The 23,797-nt window shown below is 41.4% G+C and overlaps 1 protein-coding gene and 1 pseudogene across 3 annotated transcripts in view; both read right to left on the bottom strand.

The window, feature by feature from the left end:
- HS3ST5 (heparan sulfate-glucosamine 3-sulfotransferase 5) overlaps positions 1–23,797 on the bottom strand; it is a 320,414-nt gene that overhangs the window by 97,246 nt on the left and 199,371 nt on the right. The gene's annotated exons all lie outside the window — the stretch shown is intronic.
- Positions 3,882–7,591, bottom strand: LOC129561246 (splicing factor 3A subunit 3 pseudogene; annotated as a pseudogene).

Raw genomic sequence — 23,797 nt, 5'->3', positions numbered from 1 at the left:
TGTATTGTTATAATGAGGGCTTCCCAGGTGGTTCATTGGTAAACAATCTGCCTGCCGATGCAGGAGATGCAGGAGACGTGGGCTTAAACCCTGGGTTGGGAAGATCCCCCGGAGGAGGAAATGACAACCCATTACAGTATTCTTGCCTGGGAAATTCCATGGACAGAGGAGTCTGGTGGGCTACAGTCCACAGGGTTGTAAAGGAGTTGGACATGACCAAGCAACTGAGCATGCACACACGATTATTATAATAAACTGAGTTAGGCATTACCTTGACATCCTTCAGCTTCTCCTGAAGGAGTTAGTTTATTTGGTTGGTGGCTACCTTCATGTACTGCCCTTATTTTACAGTTTTGGCACTGACACACTTGAGAATACAATTCAAGAAATTTATGGCAATTTCAAAGCTTTGTTTAGTTCAAGAGGAGGTCACTGTAGACAATTCCTCATTTCATTTGCATAATCCTAGTACTTCCAATCATTCTGGACACCTTCAGAAAGGAAGGCATGGGGGTGTTTTTCATATTGGGCTCAACATCTTTTCCCAGTTTGGTTCTTTTAATTATAATAGTTATAAAAATGATATTTATGGAGTGCCAAAAGTCTTGGTGTTTTTATGAAGAATTACTTTTGGAAAGAACATCATTCTTCGATATTTTGCCTTCTTAATCTTATTCATTCAGAGAACATAATATACTTTGCTGAGGAACTATCACCAAAGTATTTTTTCTTTTAAATAGGTATGTGAATATGACAATATAATGTATCGTAGCAATCTTATTTCAATGACTTTTTGGATAACGGCAGTATCCAAGTAGAAACCTGAGAATTATCTCTTCATGAATAGGTTATCTGGGAAAGAGATTTTGATGAAATATCTTATTGAAAACAATTCCCATTTCTCCCTTTCTTCTCACATATCTCCTTCACGATTTTGAAGTAAAAAAGTTAACAGTATGCTAGTTTTAACTCTTGGATACTAGGAAATCATTGTATTGCATATGAGAAAGCCACTTGTTAGAGTGATAAAAGAAATACACACCAATGGATGATACATAGACAAGATCTGCTGTAGTTTGAGATCTAAAATGTTTAGTATCTCATTGTTGAGGTGCCAACAACTGGGTTTTGGACTTGGTATTGCTCTGCAAAAATCTGCTAAATTGCTAGAGTAAGTAACTAACAAATTATTAAGTTGGGCATACAAAAGAGTGAGAGTAAAAACATTGTTTTTTTACTTGAAATGTTAAGACTTTTTCCAAGTGACCATTCAGAGTTTCCAGCTTCGACCTTTCCTGTAGGCTGAGAGGATGCTCTAATGAAAGGAGAGGTAAGTCCTTCTGTCCCAGCCACTAATGAGGCAGGTCCTGTCATCAAGTCACTCTGACTCTGCTCCTCTGCTTGGCTTCTATTCGTTGTCTACCTTTTATAGTCAATTCTTTTCTTCTTCTTTTATCTCCCCCATGTTTCCCATTTCTCGCTGTTAATGTCCCCTTTGGCATCCAGCATTATGTCCTACTGGTGACATTGACTAAAAAGAGAGTTGGATCTTTGAGGGAAAAAGCAGTTTTAGGTTTCCTTATATGTGCTTAGTCACTCAGTCGAGTCTGACTCTTTGCAAGCCAATAGACTGCAGTATGCCAGGCTCCTCTGTCCATGGAATTTTTCATGCAAGAATACTAGACTGGGTTGCCATTTCCTCTTCCTGGCTATCTTCCTGACCCAGTGATCGAACCTGTGTCTCCTGTGTCTCCTGCATTGTAGGCAGATTCTTTACCTGTTGAACTATCAGAGAAGCCCTGGACTTCTTTAATACCCCCAAATGATATGGACAGAGTACAGATGCACTTAGCTACCATTTATTAAATTTCTCCTACAGGCCAGGTGCTGTGCCAGATGCACTACATACGTTATCTCTAATCCTAAAAAGAGCATGAGCATGTGGATAGATGAGAAAAGAGAGGCTCAGAGAGCTGGGTACCTCGCTGAAAGTCACACCACTAGTGAGTGGAAGTAGCAGAATAAGCACCCACCTCTGATTCCTGAGCCATTATATGTGCACATGTACGTTCACGCATTCATTCGACAAGTACTTACTATTATAACGCAGAGTGGTTCCTAAGTACTGGGGCTAGGAGAGGGTCACCAGCTTCATGAAGTGAGCGGTACATTGGTTTTAACTAATGAATTTGAACTTAAAAAATACTATTCTCTTCACAAATTCACTTTTCAGATTTCCTTTGTTCTCCAAAAAAGGTGACTTGGCGCAGTTAGAAGCAAGGTATTTGGGTTAATAAGATCTTGTCTGTAATTGCTGTTAGAGTTGCTGCTGCTTAAAATGATGGAATTTTGGGGAAGGCAGAAGGTCATGACATTAGGAGAAGTCAGGTGAAACTTAAAGACAGAAGCTAGAGTCAGGAGAAACTGGATTTGGACTGAGCAGGCAACCATTTAGGAACATCTTACATGTACTCCGGGGTTTCCCAGGTGGCTCGGAAGTAAAGAATTCACACGGCAATGCAGGTGACACAGGTTTGATTTCTGGGTCAGGAAGATCCCTGGAGAAGGAAACAGCAACCCACTTCAGAATTCTTGCTGGGGTAATCTCATGGACAGAGGAGCTTGGCTGACTACAGTCCATGGGGTCACAAAGAGTTGGGATGTGACTGAGTGACTGAACATACTACATGTACTTTCACTTCTTTCTTAGCTAACTTATGAGATCTAATGACTGAAATAGCCACCCTTCACAGCCCTTTGGGCATAACCCACCTATAGTCCTCTTCTGGTAAATGTACAGTGTGGGATTAGTTGCTCAGTCATGTCCAACTCTTTGGGATACCATGGACTGTACCCCACCAGGCTCCTCTGTCCATTGGGATTCCTCAGGCAAGAACACTGGAGTGGGCTGCCATGCCCTCCTCTAGATCTTCCCAACCCAGGTCTTCTGCATTGCAGGTGGATTCTTTATTGTCTGAGCCACTGGGGAAGCCCATGAATGCTGGAGTGGGAAGCCTATCCCTTCTCCAGGGGATCTTCCTGACCCTGGAATTGAACTGGGGTCTCCTGCATTCCAGGCAGATTCTTTACCAGCTGATCTAAAGGAAACATTTCTGCAGATTTCACTCCTGGACCAGAGAGCCAGGCTGTGTGCATCACAGAGATGGCAGTGGGGAGCGTGCTCTGCCAGAAGCAGCATCCTTCTGTCTTAGAGGAGTTTCTTTGCGCTGTTGCCCAAATCTTCTCCCCACTCTTCTTTAATCTTTACTGCAATGACTTTGTTGCAGCTTTGTTTTCAACTATCTCTGAACTTTGCTGTTGAACAGCGAGGCCATCTGGGATGCATTATCATAACCGCTTAATCTGGCTGAGATTGGGTGAGGGGAGACTGAAGCAAGTTGGAAAAGCAGTTGGAAGAGTCCATGATGAGCTCAGAATTTTAAAACTCACTCCAATAGCATGGGGGATAAAGGGGAAAAAGTGGTCAAGGAAGGCAGAGGAGGCCTCTGTAGATAACTTAATCTTCTGTATGAGTAATCCTATTTATCTTTGATCTGCTCTAGATGGGCAAATAGAAAAGGTGCCCAATAAACTAAAGTGTAAAGTGAAAGTCGCTCGGTGGTGTCCGACTCTTTGTGATCCCATGGACTTATATAGTCCATGGAATTCTGCAGGCCAGAATACTGCAGTGAGTAGCCATTCCCTTCTCCAGGGGATCTTCCCAACCGAGGGACTGTGCCAAGGTCTCCCGCATTGCAGGCAGATTGTTTACCAGCTGAGCCACCAAGGAAACCCAAGAATACTATATAAAATCCCAATAAACTAAAGTAAGATGTAATTGTTGAATTCAGAATAAGAAACACAACAAGTTTCCTATGCATGTAAAGATTCACACCCTATTGATTATTTAATATGTCTTGGATTTCCAACTCCATGTTAGGTTTGGCTTGTTGAACTTGAAACTGTTGCAGAATTTGTATCCAGCTCTTTAGCTACCATTTTTGCAGTATCTTCAACTTTCAAGGCAATATGCAGTATTAGCAAAAACACTGCTGGGCATCAACAGAACAACTGGGTTTTGATCATACTGACATTAAATGGTAGCAACAGAATTAGAACCCAATTCGATTCAAAAGCCCAAATACGTCCAAATAGCTCATTTATGCACTCACTGCACATCCACTGAGTACCAGTGGAAAATCATTTTACCTTTCTGGATCTTGGTTTCCTTTTTGGTAAAACATGGGAAATAGACAAAACTCGAATTTTCCAAGTGATGAATACAGACTACTGGTTGTGCTAGAGATGACTGTAATTCATGCACAGGGACTTGGCATTAAATAATATTGAACAACCTGGGGTAAGAGTTATTTCCCTCTAATTCCTTTTCTAATCTTCCTGTTTATTCAAGGAGAAAAGTCTCAGTTTGATGCTACAATGTCTTTAATATCCCCAAACAATTTCAACTATGTAGCACAAGAAAACCCTGGCTATCAGTTTCAAAGGATTTTGGCCATATCTAGCTAGGATTTAATAACATTACTTTGCTTTATCTGTATTTTTTATGGTTCACTTCAATTTATGGAAAGTGTACTGGTTTTCCATTTCAAATAGTGATATAAAAGTTCCTTTTATAATAAATGCATTTAATATTAAAGAATTTATTTAAATGATGTATTCAGTCAGTTCATTTCAGTTCAGTCGCTCAGTCGTGTCCGACTCTTTGTGACCCCATGAATCAGCATGCCAGGCCTCCCTGTCCATAACCAACTCCCGGAGTTCACTCAAACTCATGTCCATTGAGTTGGTGATGCCATCCAGCCATCTCATTCTCTGTCGTCCCCTTCTCCTCCCGCCCCTAATCTTTCCCAGCATCAGAGTCTTTTCCAGTGAGTCAACTCGTTGTATGAGGTGGCCAAAGTATTGGAGTTTCAGCTTTAGCATCAGTCCTTCCAGTGAACACCCAGGGTTGATCTCCTTTAGAATGGACTGGTTGGATCTCCTTGCAATCCAAGGGACTCTCAAGAGTCTTCTCTAGTACTACAGTTCAAAAGCATCAATTCTTCGGCGATCAGCTTTCTTCACAGTCCAACTCTCACATCCATACATGACCACGGGAAAAACCATAGCCTTGACTAGATGGACCTTGGTTGGCAAAGTAATGTCTCTGCTTTTTAATATACTATCTCGGTTGGTCATAACTTTCCTTCCAAGGAGTAAGCATCTTTTAATTTCATGGCTGCAATCAGCATCTGCAGTGATTTTTGAGTCCAAAAAAATAAAGTCTGACACTGTTTCCACTGTTTTTCCATCTATTTCCCATGAAGTGATGGGACCAGATGCCATGATCTTTGTTTTCTGAATGTTGAGCTTCAAGTCAACCTTTTCACTCTCCTCTTTCACTTTCTTTCTTTCTTTTTTTTTTATATTCAGAATGAGGGCTAGTTTTATTTTCCAACAGAATCTTCTTTAATATAAAACAAAGATAAAACACATCTCAACCCTGCAATCTGCCAGCATGACTTATTTCTACAAGACGCATGCTAGTCTGTAAGACTAAGTAGCAAAGAGTCTTTAGGAGCATTTCATTGGGAGAAATAGAAAAAGCAGATCTTAGGGAAGCTGGGCAAGGCCCACGGCTGAGACACATCCCCAAACACTAGAGCAGTCCTTGTCTTTTCAGATCCTCGTACGTCTTCTTATTCACAACATTCCCACTGGAGTCTTCATACTCTTCCTCAGTGTCAGGCTGCCATCGTTCCGACGCCTTCTGCAGTTTCAGCTTGGCCCACAAGGAGACCGCGTCTTCAATCTGTGTCACATTAGCAAAGTGGGCGGTGTTGGGGATGCCCAAACACCTCATGCCGTGAGCATGACGCCATTCAGCAAAGTGCCGCTGGAAGGCCTTGGGACCTCGGTAGGTATAGCTTCCACAGATCTCACAGTTATAGTTGATATTTAGGCCATGAAGCTTATACAACCAGTAATGAATAGGTTTGCCATCCCAGCCCAGGGGCAGGTTTTTGGGGTTGTAAGTGATCTCGTTCTCTTCATCTTCACTTTCACTCTCACTGCTCTGCTCTTCCTCTTCCCGCTCTTCTCCAGCTCTTGCCTGCATGCGATGTCGCTGCTCCCCAGGCATCTCCACGTATTCACAGACCGGGGCCTCAAGGCCAGCAGTGTCTTTGTTCCTCGCAGTGTCTCGCTTGGCGCCCTTTGTCTTGGGGTTTTGGGCAAACAGGGAGGTGTCGAGTGGCTCGAGGGACTTTCCTTAGGTGCTGAATCCCCTCTGGCCTCGCTCTTCTAGGGTCCCGCTACACTTCAGGCCTAAAGCTAGGAGTGCAGATTTCCCTCTGTCTAGACCCAGGGAGGCCAACTCCTCCCAGGAGGAGAATGCAGAGAGGTCAAGACGGGCTCCAGCATGGGTCAGGGCGCTGCTTGTCTCTTTAGGCCATCCAGGAAAAGTACCATTCTCCCACATCTTCTCAAACTTGTTCTGAATTTTCCCAAAAAGTTCATTCTGATCTTGGAGAGGCTTCACTCCATCTGTGTAATCCTGAAGGTACTCAAGCAGCATCTCCAGATATCTCTTGTACTCGGCGTTCTTCCTTTCTTTAGGAATGTCAAACAGCTGGTCAAAGGTGGACAGGTAAGTGATATAATCCAGCTTCTCAGAGGCCTTCAGGTTAATGTATTTGAGGTAACAGTCATGAAGATCCAGGTAACGACCATATCCCTCTTCATCTGTGAACTCCACCAAATTTTGTGCTTCTTCACTTGGATTCTCTCGCGCCTTTAGGAGCTCCTCAAATTCCACTGACATTGGAACACAGATCTCATTTGGGTGCTTCCGGTGGAATTCCTTTATTTGTTTGAGTCTATTATAGAATTCAGCAAACTCATTGGGTCCTGAAATGGCATTGAGCTCCTCTTTTCGTAACCCATCCTTGTTGTCATACAAATCCCTCAGATTCCCACTGACTTCCATATACCTATCTTGCATGGCCCGTGTGCGGTGGTCAGAATTGATCTGGTCCTGGAGCGTGGACTTCTTAGTGAGCATCTCTTTGGCCATGACATCCATTAGCCATTCCTTCTCATGATAGCGCCGCTGCTGCTCCAGGATTGTTTCCATCTTCCCGCCTCCTCCTCCCCCGCTGCCTCTGGCGCTGCCGCCCCAACTCAAGCCAGACCACCAACGCATCCGGAAACAACCCCTGCCGCCTTGCGCGCTCCTTCTCTTTCACTTTCCTCAAGAGGCTTTTGAGTTCCTCTTCACTCTCTGCCATAAGGGTGGTGTCATCTGCATATCTGAGGTTATTGATATTTCTCCCAGCAATCTTGATTCCAGCTTGTGCTTCTTCCAGCCCAGTGTTCCTCATGATGTACTCTGCATATAAGTTAAATAAGCAGGGTGACAATAGACAACCTCGACGTACTCCTTTTCCTATTTGGAACCACTCTGTTGTTCCATGTACAGTTCTGACTGTTGCTTCCTGACCTGCATACTGGTTTCTCAAGAGGCAGGTCAGGTGGTCTGGTATTCCCATCTCTTTCAGAATGTTCCACAGTTTATTGTGACCCACACAGTCAAAGGCTTTGGCATAGTCAATAAAGCAGAAATAGATGTTTTTCTGGAACTCTCTTGCTTTCTCCATGATCCAGCAGATGTTGGCAATTTGATCTCTGGTGCCTCTGCCTTTTCTAAAACCTGCTTGAACATCTGGAAATTCACGGTTCACATACTGCTGAAGCCTGGCTTGGAGAATTTTGAGCATGACTTTACTAGCGTGTGAGATGAGTGCAATTGTGCGGTAGTTTGAGCATTCTTTGGCATTGCCTTTCTTTGGGATTGGAATGAAGACTGACCTTTTCCAGTCCTGTGTAATTGTAAAAGTGATGGATGGGTCGGCTGAAATGAAGGTGGTGTGTGACTGGCTAGAATTTACGATGTTTGACATGAATTAGAAAATCTCTAAGGTCCGCCTACCCCCACTTGTTACAATGTTCTAAGATTCATTTGTAAAACTGAAGCTTTAGAAGGCATTGGATGTTACTGATTCTACTCCACTCTCACCATGGCTGAGCACCTGACACAGGGCGCTAGTAGCAAGTTCAGATCACTCCAAGGGCTTAGGGAAGAGCATCTTAGACAGAGGAGCTTTAAGAGGGCTACTCTGGGATTGAGTCATCAGGGAGAAGTGTGACTCATGTAAAAAAATGGCATATCTTCTATTTTACAAATATGCAACAGACAAGGGTTTTGGAACCAGACAACTCTTTGCGTTTATCAGCTGTGTGGTTTTTGAGTAAGTTATTTAATGTCTCTGTTTCAATTTTCTCATTTGTAAAATTGAGAAAAATACCCACAAGGTTGTTATAAGGGTGAATAAGATAAGGTGAGCAAATCAAGTAATAAATGGTAGCTATTATTTGTATTCATAGGAGGACCAAAATTAGCTTTTGAAAATATATGCTATACATGATTCTAATATCAGAAGGACAAGGAATTGGGTATCTGGCTTCACACCTTCATTAAAACATACTCAACAACTTTACTGCTCGAAACCAGCATCTCTTCCTACATCCCCAATCTCAGTGAATTTCTGTTTAACCAGCAATTGATGACAGAAACCTGGGCTCATTCTAAATTGCTTCCCTTTTCTCCTTTTTCACTCAAGGATCAAAATGTAATCATAGTACTGCCATGGATGGCTAAAAACAGCCTGGTGTATTAACCGAACATTTTTATCATGTAAATATAGATACTAAACTTGTTCTTTGCAGCCTATCAGTAAATCAATGATGAAGAAGTTATTTTTCAGATCTCAAAATTCCATGTAATATTTATAGCCTCTGAATATATTTAAAGTTAAGCATACCAAGGATAAGAAAAAGTTCCATAAGGGGAGAAATAAATATGCTAAATGTGTGCAGTATATCTGTCCTACGAGGCCCAAGCATGCTTCACGCAGTGCTGAGAGTTTGTGAGTGAGAGCTAAGCTGCGTTTCCCTGGTTGTTCTTTTTAACTATAAAGGAAGGTGATAAATTATAAATGTTCCCCAGCCACCCAAGTCTGACAGTTTTAATTTTCATTTTAACAATATGTACAACACCAAATGCATGAAACTCAGCTGGAATATGACAAGGCAGCAGAGGATATTCAGAAGGTGAGACAGAGAAGGTGAGTCTGACCTTCCTGCCGGTTAGTTCTCGTTGGGTGGCCACTGGCAGGGCAGCCAGCGTACTCACTGCCTCACACTCTGCCCTCTCTGTGCTCGAAGATGACTGTTCATCTGCTGCTTTGTACCCAGGCTTACCATGCCGATGACTGCCTGAGGATTCAATTGATTCTTAGATCCTCACATAATCTGAATAAAATGAATACTTCCCTGCTTCACTTTTCATCCCACTTTTCCCCTTCATTGCCTACGTTTGGTCATCAGTAACGCACATGGTATTTCTTGGTTTCCATATTGTCTCTTCTTTTTCTCTCTTGCAAATGAGACCCCTATCCTTTAATGTTCTTGCACTGCCTTTCTTTCTCCATCATTCTTACTTATTAAGCATTTTGACTCGGAACGCCATTGCCTAGTTATTTCAAATGTGATCACTTCCCCGCTTTGTATGGAGTCCTCAGAAGAGGACGTGGGAAACATGTCATTTTATAGACACTGTACAATTGCGATTAGGGTTTAAAAAGTCCCAAAAGGCCTAGTTCAAACAGGAACTATAGTTTGCATTTGGCAAACCAATGAAAGGAATTAGTAAAATGAAGTAATATCAGAGAATGAATGCCATCAACCTTCTTTCTTTATCTTTTTCATTAAAAACGAATTCCACAAGGAAACTCTGAATGTGGTCGTGTGGCAGGCACCTGTGTCCTGGGAGATGAGGAAGGCGGGCAGGAAGGAGGGGGTGGTGACTGTAAAGGTAGGTGGGGAAAATGCATGTGAGCCAAATTGAATTTAAATATGGCAATTTTTGGAAACATGACTGTCAAGATGAATAATTATATCACCAATAAGTATGATAATCATTTTTGCCTTATAGAAAAATCACAGACTAGTAAACGCCTTTACAGGAAAGTGTTCAGTATAATAAAACTATTTTGAAGTCTCAGAAGAAGGGTTAAAATAATCATATTTAATTGATCTAGTCTTATAAACTCTATGCAAGGAATAATACCATGTCAGGCTTTCCTAGGAGTCTATCTATGGGAGGTAAGCAGAGGGATGGGACAAGCGCTCCATTGAAGGGAATCATTGCCTTTCGGCTGTTTTTAGGTAAAAGTTATTCTTTCACCTCACTCATCATTTCCTATTTCATTATCACAGATTCCTCACCTACATATATTCACAGAGAAAATTTTTCAGGTTTTTTGAAGTCGGTGAGATACAAGATGGTGACCACAGGGAGCAGTGTAGTGACTTAAACAGTGTAGGTAACACATGTGAGGTCACTAAGCTCTCTCTCCTCCCTTCACTAATCTCAAAGTACTCATCACCCACTATTATACCTGCCTTATCATCACCCTTCCAACAAGGAGCTCATAGAAATTGCCTTTTACTAGGTCTGTGGCTTTGCATAAGTTACTGAACTAGTTTATGCCTTAGTTTCCTTAACTCTAACATTGGCATAATAACAATTCTGCCTTCAGGCAACTGTTGTAAAAGTTAAATGAGTTAATATCCATAAAGAGCATAGAACAATACCCAGCACATCATAAGCAGTACATAAACGTCTGATGAAAAAATAGTGATGATCATGGCTAACAACACCACATTGTATTCAGTGAGAGATTCTTTGAGATTTGTGTTTCTCTGAGGCACTCTGCTCATGGACATGGCAGCATAAGGGGTGACTAGGTACATAGTTTTGTTGCTATTTCAATACTAGAGTTCGGCAGGCAATGCAAGCTCACTTGAGTCATTCCCAGCGGCAGTGCGCTCAGCACCTCCACTCTGTCCTGGACTGACTGGCGGTAACTGCTCCTGACAAGACTGATGATTTGAGTATCGGGAAAACTGCTGTTCAGTATTTTTAGGCTGAAAGACTTTCGTTCTGATTTGGACTATACCAAGGCAAGCATGCTGTGTTCCCAAACATTGGCAGGATGCAATTGGATACCCTAAGACCAATATATTTAACAAAATGATTATATTATTAACTGAATTCCCCACCAGTCATTGTTCAGATTGAAATTTCACAAAATCAGAGACTGATGAAGGCTTTTGCTTACATCACGGAGAAAAATCTGTTTCAGCCTTTGAACTATCTTTGATAAAGTACAGGATGGTCTAGTTTAAGAATTAAAATTAAATTCTCTAAAGATTCCTACAGTCTAACCAAACATGACCATTTAATGAGAGAAATCCTTGCTCAGAGATAGCTTTTACCCCATTATGTCTATAGGACAAAAGCAGAGAAACAGAAATTTACCATGCCCAGAAAATTCGCGGATCATTTTAAACATGTTCTCACCTCTGCTAGATGAAAAATGCAAAGCTTTTGGCACCAGGTAGATCTGGGCACTAAGTTCTGACACTTACTAGCTATGTGATCTGAACTATGTTTCAGTTTCCTCATCTGTAAAGTGTTAAGTTGACATTTACTTAAAGTTGTATGGCTAGAATTAAATGAGCAAACTTTGGTAGATCCTAAGAGAGTGCCTGGCATATAAGAGCTATTCTGTAAATGTTTGTGTCTCCCTGGCTCACTGCTCTGCTGTTAGTTAGGATCTGAAGAGCAGGAGCCATTAGCAGCTGAAGGCACACCTGTGCCCATAGAGCCCGAGCGCCTCCAACAGGCTCAACTGATGCTCTTGGAAATTATTCTCACTCGCCTACTTCTTCTCCACCCCAGCTCCTCTATGCCCTCACTTTTCAGTATTCCTCATGGTTTACCCTGAGACTCTTGGCTTTGAACCTGACCTCATATTTTTTATACAGATTTTGCTCTGGGTTTTCATCTGTATTTCTTCAAGTTCCAGATTCAAGGTGTGGCTTTGTACTTCTATGTTGGTCCAAATAGCACATGCCAGTCCTTTCTCACACATGGCTCAAAGATTGCCTCACCAAAGCAAAACAAAACCACACCTTGTATAGATTTTCATCATCTTTTCAGAAACAGAGTTTCTTTATTACAGAAAATCTCTTCTCAAAACCTCTGAGTGTGCTTCCAGTTTCATCTCAAGTGTCATCTATAATGGTTCCAGCAGTAAGCCTGGACTCTCTGGGTCCTGGTTTAAGGCAGAAGCTGGGTGGGATGGACCAGGAAAGTAATCAGGCAGGGTGAGGGGCACCAAAGCAAACACATATAGCAGATGCAGAAGTAGAAGTTCAGTCTTGGCTATCTGGGGAATTGCTTGTGAGAGGGCATGCGTGTGGGAGTGTGCCATGGCAAGGCTCTATCATGGAAAGAAAGGGATTATCTGCCACCAATTCTTCTGCTCTGGGCTGACTGACTATACAGTTGTATCCACCACAGCTGAATTTCACAAATTTGTGGAAAGTGACTTTAAAAGAGTTGTTAACATTGTGCCTCAATGCCTCTAAACCAGTGGGCAGCTGAAAGGCAGATATATCTTCCTCAGGTTGCACTGAAGTGAGTTGCTATTGGAGATGGGCTAACAAAATGGTTCTGAAGTCTCATCATTTTTAACAGACAAAATTAGTCTGATCTGGAAATAAGATTGCCTTCAACATTTCCATTAATATTGACAAAAATAACCTGATCCAGTTGCTTCTGCTTCTACATATGCCTCTTCTCTTTAAATGATAGATCTACAAGAAACCGTCTGTGGTAGCCTTGTTCTGATGATTGATTACAAAGACAGCAAAGTTTGAGAGAATCATCTGTGACTGCCATTAAAGGGAACTGGAGTTTTAAAACAAAGTAAGAAAGTAATTGGCTTTGTTTTTACGGCAGAGACTAGCCTAATCTGATTAAATTTAGAGAGAATAATTGCTAGGGAAGCAGAAGTCTGGCCCATAAAAGCCAGACTGTGATCATCCAGTCTCAAATTAGGCCCCAAAGAAGGTATTCTTTCTATCTCACCTCGGATATGACTAAGGAGAATACTGGACAAAGAACCTCCCAGAGGGTCTACCCAAGGGGACAAGTCCCCAGGTAGGGTAGGGAGTCCCCAAAATTCCTGATCATCAGAATTTTGTCACTGGAATGGATTTCCTTTGATTTCTTTTCTAAAGGAATGCTTTTATTGTAGTTGTCCTTTTCCTCCACCAACATTATGTATTGAGGGAAGATGGGTAGAGCCAGACAAATTGACTGTTTACAGGTGACAAAATGTAAACCATTTCCCAGCCATCTCTGCTCCTGATGGGAAAGGTGGTACATGACTGTGTGCTAGATGCAAAGACTGGGTGGAACTTCAAAAGCTCCTGGGTATCTGGCCACTCAGAGGCACACACTTGGATGGGGACTACCACAGACTATGTGTCCAGCCTTCCTTGCCACTGGATGTGGTCATATGACTGAATTCTCACTAACAGAATATGAGCTGAGTGTTGTGTGCTACTTCCACATCATTTATTTAAAGGAAAACTGATTGCCCTTCATGTCTGCTCTTCCATTGGTGGGAACACTGGCAGCTTCAACCATGATGAAGATGACGGAAAACAACATGGAAGGAAGCTGGGTTTTGGAATAATCTAATGAGTAGAGCCACCCTTTCAGCCTGAATTGCTCACTCCAAATAGTCAGGGGGGTGAGAAATGAACTTCTATTATATGTAAGCTTCTGTTTGGGATCTCTTTGGTATAGCAAATATATCCTCCTTTACCCCAGTGCATGAAATCATGATTTCAGAATGATTCAATATGTTTTATAAAAGGACAAATATAAGCATCATCTCTAGAATAATTTGAAATTTCAGTTCCAGTGATCACAAAGTCATTTTTCTAGACATTATAAACTCTTAGGTCAGCAGAAAATTTGAATCTGGGGTATATCACACCCTCTGAAATTATATGTAAAAAAGTACAATACACACATAAAAATTTTCATTTTTATCAGCTGCTCAAAGGTAGTCTCGAATGAATTACAGTACTGTTATACCTGGTCAGGAAGATCCCCTGGAGAAGGAAATGGCAAACCACTCCAGTATTACTGCCTGGAAAATCCCATGGACTGAGGAGACTGGTGGGCTATATTCCATGTGATCTCAAAGAGTCAGACATGACTTAACGACTAAACAACAAGAAGAACAAAAAATCTTGGTAATTCTGCATCATCCAGGATCAAGAAGAAACATTATAGGGTTGCCCTATGCTGGTGAGATGAACATGTTAGCTAAATGACAAATGACCGTTTTTGCTAAGAGGATGCTCTGGTACTCTTGGCTTAGTATTTAGACACGAGAATTTGTATTCAGTAGGGAGTAAGGAATGGCTAATTATGTTTTTCTTGGCTGCCATGAAGTACTCTTGCTGAAAACTAGTTTTTCGCTCACTATTGCCACCTGAATAGAATTAATTTAACAACACTTCCAATCCGTTGAACGTTCTGGATGTCCCGTGGAGACTGTTATCACGTGCACATATATCTAGATGTCACGCAGCCTAAGTCCACACAGCCATAAACATGAAACACCACCAGGCACCATCAGGCTCCAGTCCGACATAGTCTGAAACGATGGTGGTTCAGTGTTTGCCTCTTAAAGATTTTTAAGATTGGAAATCTCATAAGCAAACATATACAGACCTGGCTGTCCTTTTGACTAAGTACATCAAGGTAAATATTTATTACATATATAGGAAAATACACAAGTGCCCCCTACAGAGCAGAGAATGTAGCAAGCTGTTGCAATTAGATATTAATACGGAGGACTGGAGGGGAAAGCCCTACTTCATTTTCATTCTTCAGAGATTTTGTGAAGAATATGAGGGTTCATAAGTTATTTGGGTATGGTGGGAGAAGGTTAGGGGGACTGGATTCTGTAATTCACAATATGTATTTTTAAAAAGGCTTGCTGCTGCTGCTGTTAAGTTGCTTCAGTCATGTCCGACTCTGTGCAACCCCATAGACGGCAGCCCACCAGGCTCCCCCATACCTGGGATTCTCCAGGCAAGAACACTGGAGTGGGTTGCCATTTCCTTCTCCACGCATGAAAGTGAAAAGTGAAAGTGAAGTCGCTCAGTCATGTCTGACTCTTAACGACCCCATGGACTGCAGCCTACCAGGCTCCTCCATCCATGGGATTTTCCAAGCAAGAGTACTGGAGTGGGTTGCCATTGCCTTCTCCTAAAAAGGCTTAGATAAGGAGGTAATACCTGACTGCAGGAGATATACTCAGTAGTTATATTAAAATCCTACAAGAAAGCATTGTTATTGATGGTCATATTTATTTATCGATTATAAACATCAAGAAAAAACCCAGAAGGGACAGTCAAGGTGTTTTCTGTGAATAACACTGGAAAACTTGTTTTAGACATTTTCAAAATTCAAAGTACTTTGCTTATTCTTGAAAGTGGGAATTCTAGTATAATGGGGAAGATAAACATCCTTAATAACTTTTCATCTCACATATTTTACTGCTTGTGTAAACCATTATTAAAAACCAGAAAACAACTATTCCCTTGCTCCTGTAAATTTTAAATGATCATTTTTCAAGTCATTCAAATGAAGGCTAATTTTCATTGAATCAAACACCGAAAATGCTCCTGATGAGGAGCTTATAAACTCACCATACTGAGTCAGGATTTGGGGGTTTTGTTTATTCTGGGCAGCATGATTTGACCCATAGAATGGCTATCTGAAACCATGTAATAAAAATCTTTTCTATAATGGGTTCCAGTGTATTGGCTTTAAGATCAAATGTCACTTTTCTTTGATCTTTGTTGCTCAGATGTTCTCATTATGTGGAAAAGAATTCAGCAGGTGTTCAATTGTTTATTCAGTAAAGGGGAAGGTGAGCTGGGATTAAATTGTTATGACATAGCGTTGTTTTAGCCCCGATGATTCTCACTGAATTTGGAATAATTGTGTTGCTGCAATAGCAATCTTGCTAAGTACAATAGGACATGGAAAAGCTTGGCTCAGAGACTAATGGACTGCAGCTACCATCTGTGGGATTGAAACTAAATGCCTCTAAAAGAAATACTCATAAATGTAACTAGCTATCTTGTTGATTAGCTTTCTGGTGGACAGGATTCCAGTTGCCTAAATGAACCAGCACAAGCTCTCTCTGGAAGCCAATAAGCAGACGAATAACCATTTACTTTTGAATAAGCATTTGCCCAATAAATTCCAATATACTCAAAGCCCCTCTGAAAGAAGACACTTACAATCAAATTATATAAAATGCAGAAAATTATATCAACACTTTGCAAACTGTAAATTAAAGTATGAAAACATAAGTTCTTGTGCCAGTTTTTATAAGGTCGTTCTTTTCCAACTCAACGACATTCCGCTCTCCTCTTGTCTCCTATTCTGTGTATGAGTTAATTGTAAATTGGCAAGTTCCCATTTATGCTCCTTGATTTATTCAAAAGATAATTTTAGTCTTAATTTTCAATATTAGCACACATTTTCCTTTTATTTTTAAAGAAAAAGAATCCGTCTTTGCAAGTTCACAATTGTGTTTCAGTGTACTCACATAAGCACAGCACACACCACTCTTAGGCTTCATTAACTATTATAAACACACCTACATTCTACATGTCTTTACTTCTGACTCCAGAATTGTAAAGATTTTAGGACATAATTCACTAAAATTCAGTTGGAGATGAGATTTTAGATAATTAAAAATAATTCAGTAACTATATGAACTAAGCAAGAATTGGTTTTTATAAAGAATTTGAAACTCCCAAACAACTCTACAGATTTGCTTTTATCATTTTCTCAGAATTTCATCTTGCAGGGTAAGAAAATCCAGAGGCTCCATGGATTTTGCTAAGAGCTTATCAGATGAAGGGGTGTGCCCTGGTTCAGTTCTCTGCCTCTTTTTCCTGTGGTCTAACCTCCCAGACGGAGGCACCAGTCAGGGCCCACCTCAGTTGGAAGGGATGCAGGGTCACAGGATTGTCATCAGGTAAATTTTGCTACCTTGTCTTGATTTATTGGATCTCAGTTTTGCTAACTGAATTTGCCTTGCTGCTGCTGCTGCTGTTAAGTTGCTTCAGTCATGTCAGACTCTGTGCGACCCCATAGACGGCAGCCCACAGGCTTCCCCGTCCCTGAGATTCTCCAGGCAAGAATACTGGAGTGGGTTGCCATTTCCTTCTCCAATGCATGAAAGTGAAAAGTGAAAGTGAAGTCGCTCAGTCGTGTCTGACTCTTCGCGACCCCATGGACTGCAGCCTACGAGGCTCCTCCGTCCATGGGATTTTCCAGGCAAGAGTACTGGAGCGGGGTGCCATCACCTTCTCCGGAATTTGCCTCAAGACCTGGTTAATAATTTCCACACTCTTAGTTTGCCCACGTTAGTCCTAGTCTCCTCCAACTCCTCTGGTCCCTCTTGACTCTACAAAGAGTTGAAGTCTTAATCCCAGAGAATGGTTGAGGCCCTACACATGTGCTTGAATATTCCCAGTCTCTCTGTTTAACTTGCCCATCAAAACATCCCTTTATTGCCCCACGTCTGTGTTAGTGGTAACATGATTGCTGCCATTCAGAGTGGCCTCTGTTGTTTAGTCTCGACTGAGGAACTTACAGCTGATATGTAGCCTCTTGTATGTTCTGTGCTGGTGGGGTGTGCGAGACCCTGACACCGAGTCTGCTCTGCCTCAGCATAGCTAACAGAATAATGCTCAACAATCCCCTATTAAGTGACAAGAGGTTGGAATATTTACGTATTCTATTGGAATTCTGTTATACGTCCTAATTTTCCAAATGTTCTCTCTATATCTTCATTTATATTCTCTTCCTTCTGGCCACTCTTTAAGGGCAGGAATTGCCTGATGCCCACTTTCATATTCATGTTTTCAATGAGGTAGACCCCCATCACACCTTATTGATGGAGAGATCAAGCTTCGGTCGTGAACTAAAATATTTGTCACCTCACTCAAGTTAACTCTTCTGTACTCAGAAGTGGCAGTATGGTAAGACTACGATACTAGTACAAAACCGTAAGGAATTTTCATCCCTGCTTTTTCTATTTTAAGTTCCTGGTATCATCTTTTTGCCTTCCTTTTTCTCCTATTAGATCCAGGACTCACCTGGAACCAGCCACAATCACTTCATTAATAGCTACTACCTCATATAACAATTCTGCATCCTGGGAAAGATCAGGTCCATTTTGTAGATGAAAAATCCATGACTCAGAAAGGTCAAGATTATTTTACCTTCAGATTTTTGCTGTACAGGTCCCTTCAAGTGGGCAAGAGTGAGCAGGAAGGAATTACCTAGGAGACTCAAGTGGATTGAATGCACATGGGGTCAGGAGGGGGTTCAGTGAGGAGCACAGAGGATGACAGTGGGTTTTATTTCCTAGGTCAAGTAAGTGGGCAGAAGCAGAAGAAAATTCAGCTGATGGAGACTTGGTTCCTGGACTTCAGGGTTTTAATAAATGGCAGTGGGTGAGGGAGCAGAGAAGGAAAAATCTGCGAGTGAAAGGCTATATGTTGGGAGTGGTTCATCTCATGGTGAGCTCTGATCTTTTGCAGTGAGACCAGAGAAATCTGTGATCTTTTATTGCAGCCTGCCCTGGGGAAGAAGAGGGGAGTGGCAGCTTGCTTATTTTCTGATCCTGCTCTCCTTGGTTTCAAGACAAATCATCCAACTAAATCTATTTATAACAGAAAGGAAACCTAAAAGAGGAGTAAACTCATAAAACTTGGGTTGGACATTATTAAAGCAATATTAACTCTAAATGTGATTTGCTTATTAGATTTGAATAAAGTTCTTACATGGCCTATAGGACCCTGCGATGTCAGACCATCTGCCCTATTACCTTGCTCGTCTGATTCAGTAGCTCCCTAGCCTTTCTCCATTCCCCTAACCTATTCATTTTGGTCACCTGGCCTCATGGCCTGGAAGAAGGCAGAGGTAGGAACACACAAACACTTGGCAAGTCCCTGACTCTGGGTTTGCTGGTCAGGCTTCCTCTTCCTGAGATGCAGTGCATCTTCCATCACATGTCTTCCCTGACAATCCCTCTCCTCCCATCCCCTTGGCATTCCCTTTCCACTTGATTTTGCCTTCTCTTTCGCAACTCTCCTCGTTATACATGTGTTTATTGTCTACCTTCTTCATCCTCCACTCCCACCTAGAATGTCAGCTCCAGGAAGGCAGGCCATCTGCCATCTGGTTTGTGTACTACGTTTGACCAAGCATACAGGAGAACCCTATATATATAAGTAGTAGGTGCTCAAGAAGTATTCGTTAGGACTTTCCTGGTGGTCTGGTGGCTAAGACTGCGCTCCAAATGCAGAGGGCCCGGGTTCAATCCCTGGTCAGGGAACTAGATTTCACATATTGCAACTAAGAACTGGAGCAGCCAAATTACTAATAAAAATAAAATAAACTTTTTTTTAAAGAAGCATTTTTTGAACAACTTTATGCTAATTATTTTGTGGAATAATATCTCATGCTTAACGTGAATATGTTTGACTCAATTATATATCCTGTTTGATTATTGTACTAAGTTTTAATATATCTCTTTACCTCTTAATAAAATAACTCCCTTCTTCCTCAATTTTAAGTGGTCTACAGAGATAAGTAAAAAAGTTGGCTTAAAGCTCAACATTCAGAAAACTAAGATCATGGCATCTAGTCCCATCACTTCATGGCCTCAGATGGGGAAAGAGTGGAAACAGTGTCAGACTTTATTTTTCTGGGCTCCAAAATCACTGCAGATGCTGATTGCAGCCATGAAATTAAAAGACGGACTCCTTGGAAGGAAAGTTATGACCAATCTAGATGGCATATTAAAAAGCAGAGACATTACTTTGCCAACCAAGGTCTGTCTAGTCAAGGCTATGGTTTTTCCTGTGGTCATGTATGGATGTGAGACTTGGACTGTGAAGAAAGCTGAGCACTGAAGAATTGATGCTTTTGTACTGCGGTGTTAGAGAAGACTCTTGAGAGTCCCTTGGAATGCAAGGAGATCCAACCAGTCCATCCTAAAGGAGATCAGTCCTGGGTGTTCATTGGAAGGACTAATGTTGAAGCTGAAACTCCAATACTTTGGCCACCTCATGGGAAGAGTTGACTCACTGGAAAAGACCCTGATGCTGGGAAAGATTGAGGGCACGAGGAGAAGGGGATGACAGAGGATGAGATGGTTGGATGGTATCACCGACTCAATGGATTTCGGTTTGGGTGGACTCTGGGAGTTGGTGATGGATAGGGAGGCCTGGCATGCTGTGGTTTATGGGGTTGCAAAGAGTTGGACATGATTGAGCAACTGAACTGAACAGAGATAAATAATAAAATATAAATAGACATATAGAATAAAGGAAAAGAAAGAATATTGAAAGAAAGGAGAAAAAAAGAAAAGTGAAGCCTGTGTTCGACTTAGAACACAATATTAGTTTTCTGTTCTCCATTCATAACTTGGAAAGAAAGAAAAAAGCCAAAAAAACCCAAAACCAAAAACAAACAAAGCAAGCACATCACTCTTTGTTTCCATCATGTCATTGTGGAAAAACCTGGGATTTAACCCAGGTCTTATTATTTATTAGTTGTATACTTGGACAAATTACTTAATTTCTCAAGTGCTGAATTTTCCTTTCAGTAAAGTGAATATAATTGTAGTGTCAACCTCAGGGCTCTGCTGGAGATAAAGTGAGAACAGAATGCCTCATGCCCAGAGCAGGGGTGCTCATTCAGGAGGTGGAAGATGAGGGTGACGGGTACCCTGCATAGCCTTGCCACAGACCAGCTGCTCCACGGAGCAACCAGATCTCAGCTCTGCTCTCGAGCACTGAAGCAACTGTGGGAACATGCCCTGTCCATGAAAGGAGCCATACTACCCACCTAAGTGACTTTACATATTTTTAAAAGGAAAAATTCCCCAAACATGATCCTTTTCAAATCACTTTCTTTTTCCCAAATCACTTTTAAACACAAATCTCACGCGTTAAACTGGGCTTACACCTGGTGCAAAATGTGAGGATAAACACACCCCCACATTTATAGATGAATTGGAAGCAGTGCTTTCACATAGCCTTCCTACACACTCCAAAACTAATTTGCTATGCTTAACCTTGGTTCCCGAACAGGAGCTGCTGGTGGAAATGAAAGAGTGGTCTGGGTGGATGATACTGTAAATAACAGCCACCTGGAAAAAAACCCTGAGGAAAATTAATTTTCAACAGTGGAACAGGGCAGGGGAAACAGAACTTGTTTCTCTGGCTTACGATTTATAACAAGTGTCCTCTTAACTCACAATAATGAATCACTGACTTTTCCTCCAAGGAGTTTATTCTCTGTCTGAGATTGACTCTGCATATATGTAAATGAAAGGACATGGATCACAGCCCTGTCATTGTGAAGGGGCTTGCATAACTCAATGAAGCTATGAGCCATGCTGTGCATAGGATAGATGGGTCACAGTGGAGAGTTCTGACAAAACGTGGTTCCACTGGAGGAGTGAATGGCAAACGACTCCAGAATTCTTCTCACAAGAACTCCATGAACAGAATGAAAAGGCAAAAAGATATGACACTAAAGGATGAGCCCCCCAGGTCAGTAGGTGTTCAATATGCTACTGGGGAAGAGAGGAGGACAATTACTAATAGCTCCAGAAAGAAAGAAGCTACTAGGCCAAAGCGGAAACCACGCTCAGTTGTGGATGTGTCTGGTGGTGAAAATAAAGTTCAATGCTAAAAAGAATAATACTGCATAGAATCCTGGAATGGACGATGGACATGGTCCATGAATCAAGGTAGTCATGGACATGGTCAAGCAGGAGATGGCAAGAGTGAACATTGACATCTTAGGAAGCAGTGAACTAAAATGGATGGGAATGGGTGAATTTAATTCAGATGACCATTATATCTACTACTGTGGGCAAGAATCCCTTAGAAGAAATGGAGTAGTCCTCCTGGTCAAAAACAGAGTCGAAATGCAGTACTTGAGTATAATCTCAAAAACAACCGAATGATCTCGGTGTGTTTCCAAGGCAAACCATTCAACATCACAGCAATCCAAGTCTGTGCCCCAACCACTGATGCTGAAGAAGCTGAAGTTGAACAGTTCTATGAAGACCTAAAGACTTCTAGGACTAACACCCCCAAAAGATGTCCTTTTCTTCATAGGTGATTGGAATGATAAAGTAGGAAGTCAAGAAATAACCTGGAGTAACAGGAAAGTTTGGTCTTGGAGTACAAAACGAAGCAGGGGAAAAGCTAACAGAGTTTTGTCAAGAGAACACACTGACAACACACTGGTCATAGCAAACACTCTTTTCCAACAACCAAGAGACAACTTTATACATGGACATCACCAAACGGTCAGTACCAAAATCAGATTGATCATATTCTCTGCAGCCAAAGATGGAGAAGCTCTATATAGTCAGCAAAAACAATACTTAGAGCTGACTGTGGCTCAGATCATCAGTTCCTTATTGCAAAATTCAGGCATAAATTGAAGAAAGTAGGGAAAACCACTAGGCCATTCAGGTATGACCTAAATCAAATCCCTTATGATTATACACTGGAGGTGATGAATAGATTCAAGAGATTGGATCTGGTAGACAGACAACCTGAAGAACTATGGACAGAGGTTTGCAACACCGTACAGGAGTCAGTGACCAAAATCACCCCAAAGAAAAAGAAATGCAAGAAGGCAAATGTGGTTGTCTGAGGAGGCTTTACCCATAGCTAAAGGAAGAAAAGAGAAAAGCAGGGGCAAAAGAGAAAAATATACCTATCTGAGTACAGAGTTCCAGAGAATAGAAAGAAGAGAAAAGACCTTATTAAGTGAACAGTGCAAAGAAGTAGAGGATAATAATAGAATGGGAAAGACTAGAGATCTATTTAAGAAAATTGGAGATATCAAGGGAATATTTTATGCAAGTATGGGCAGAATAGAGGACAGACACGGTAAGGATCTAACAGGAGCAGGAGACATTAAAAAAGGGTGGCAAGAATACACAGAACTATACAAAAAAAGTCTTAATGACCTGGATAACCATGATGGTGTGATCACTCACCTAGAACCATACATCCTAGAGTGCCAAATGAAGTGGGCCTTAGGAAGCATCACTAAGAACAAAGCTAGTAGAGGTGATGGAATTCCAGCTGAGCTATTTCAAATCCTAAAAGATGCTCTTAAAGTGCTGCACTCAATATGCCAGGACATTTGGAAAACTCAGCAGAAGGACAGTACTGAAGAATGTACAAACTATCATATAATCATGCTCATTTAGCATGCTAGTCAGATTTCACTCAAAATCCTTCAAGCTAAGCTTCAGTAGTACATGAATCAATAACTTCCAGGTGTCCAAGTCAAGTTTAGAAAAGACAGAGGCACCAGAGATCAAATTGCCAACATCTGTTGGATCATAGAGAAAGCAAAGGAATTCCAGAAAAACATATGCTTCATTGACTACGTTAAAGCCTTTGATTGTATGGATTACAACAAACTGTGGAAAATTCTTAAAGAGATGGGAATACCAGATCATCTTACTTGTCTCCTGAGAAACCTGTATGCAGGTCAAGAAGCAACAGTTAGAACTGGGCATGGAACAACGGACTGGTTCAAAATTGAGAAAGGAGTTTGTCAAGGCTTTATACTATCACTCTGCTTATTTAACTTATATTCAGAATACATAATGTGAAATGCTGGGCTGGGATGAATCACAAGCTGGAATTAAGATTGCTGGAAGAA

Source organism: Moschus berezovskii, chromosome 10 (genome assembly GCF_049115385.1).
Source record: "Moschus berezovskii isolate FMDL1 chromosome 10, NW_MosBer_1.0, whole genome shotgun sequence".
NCBI classification, from domain to species: domain Eukaryota; kingdom Metazoa; phylum Chordata; class Mammalia; order Artiodactyla; family Moschidae; genus Moschus; species Moschus berezovskii.
The sequence above is the reverse complement of the archived record's forward strand: the minus strand, read 5'-3'. Positions and strand labels throughout refer to the sequence as shown.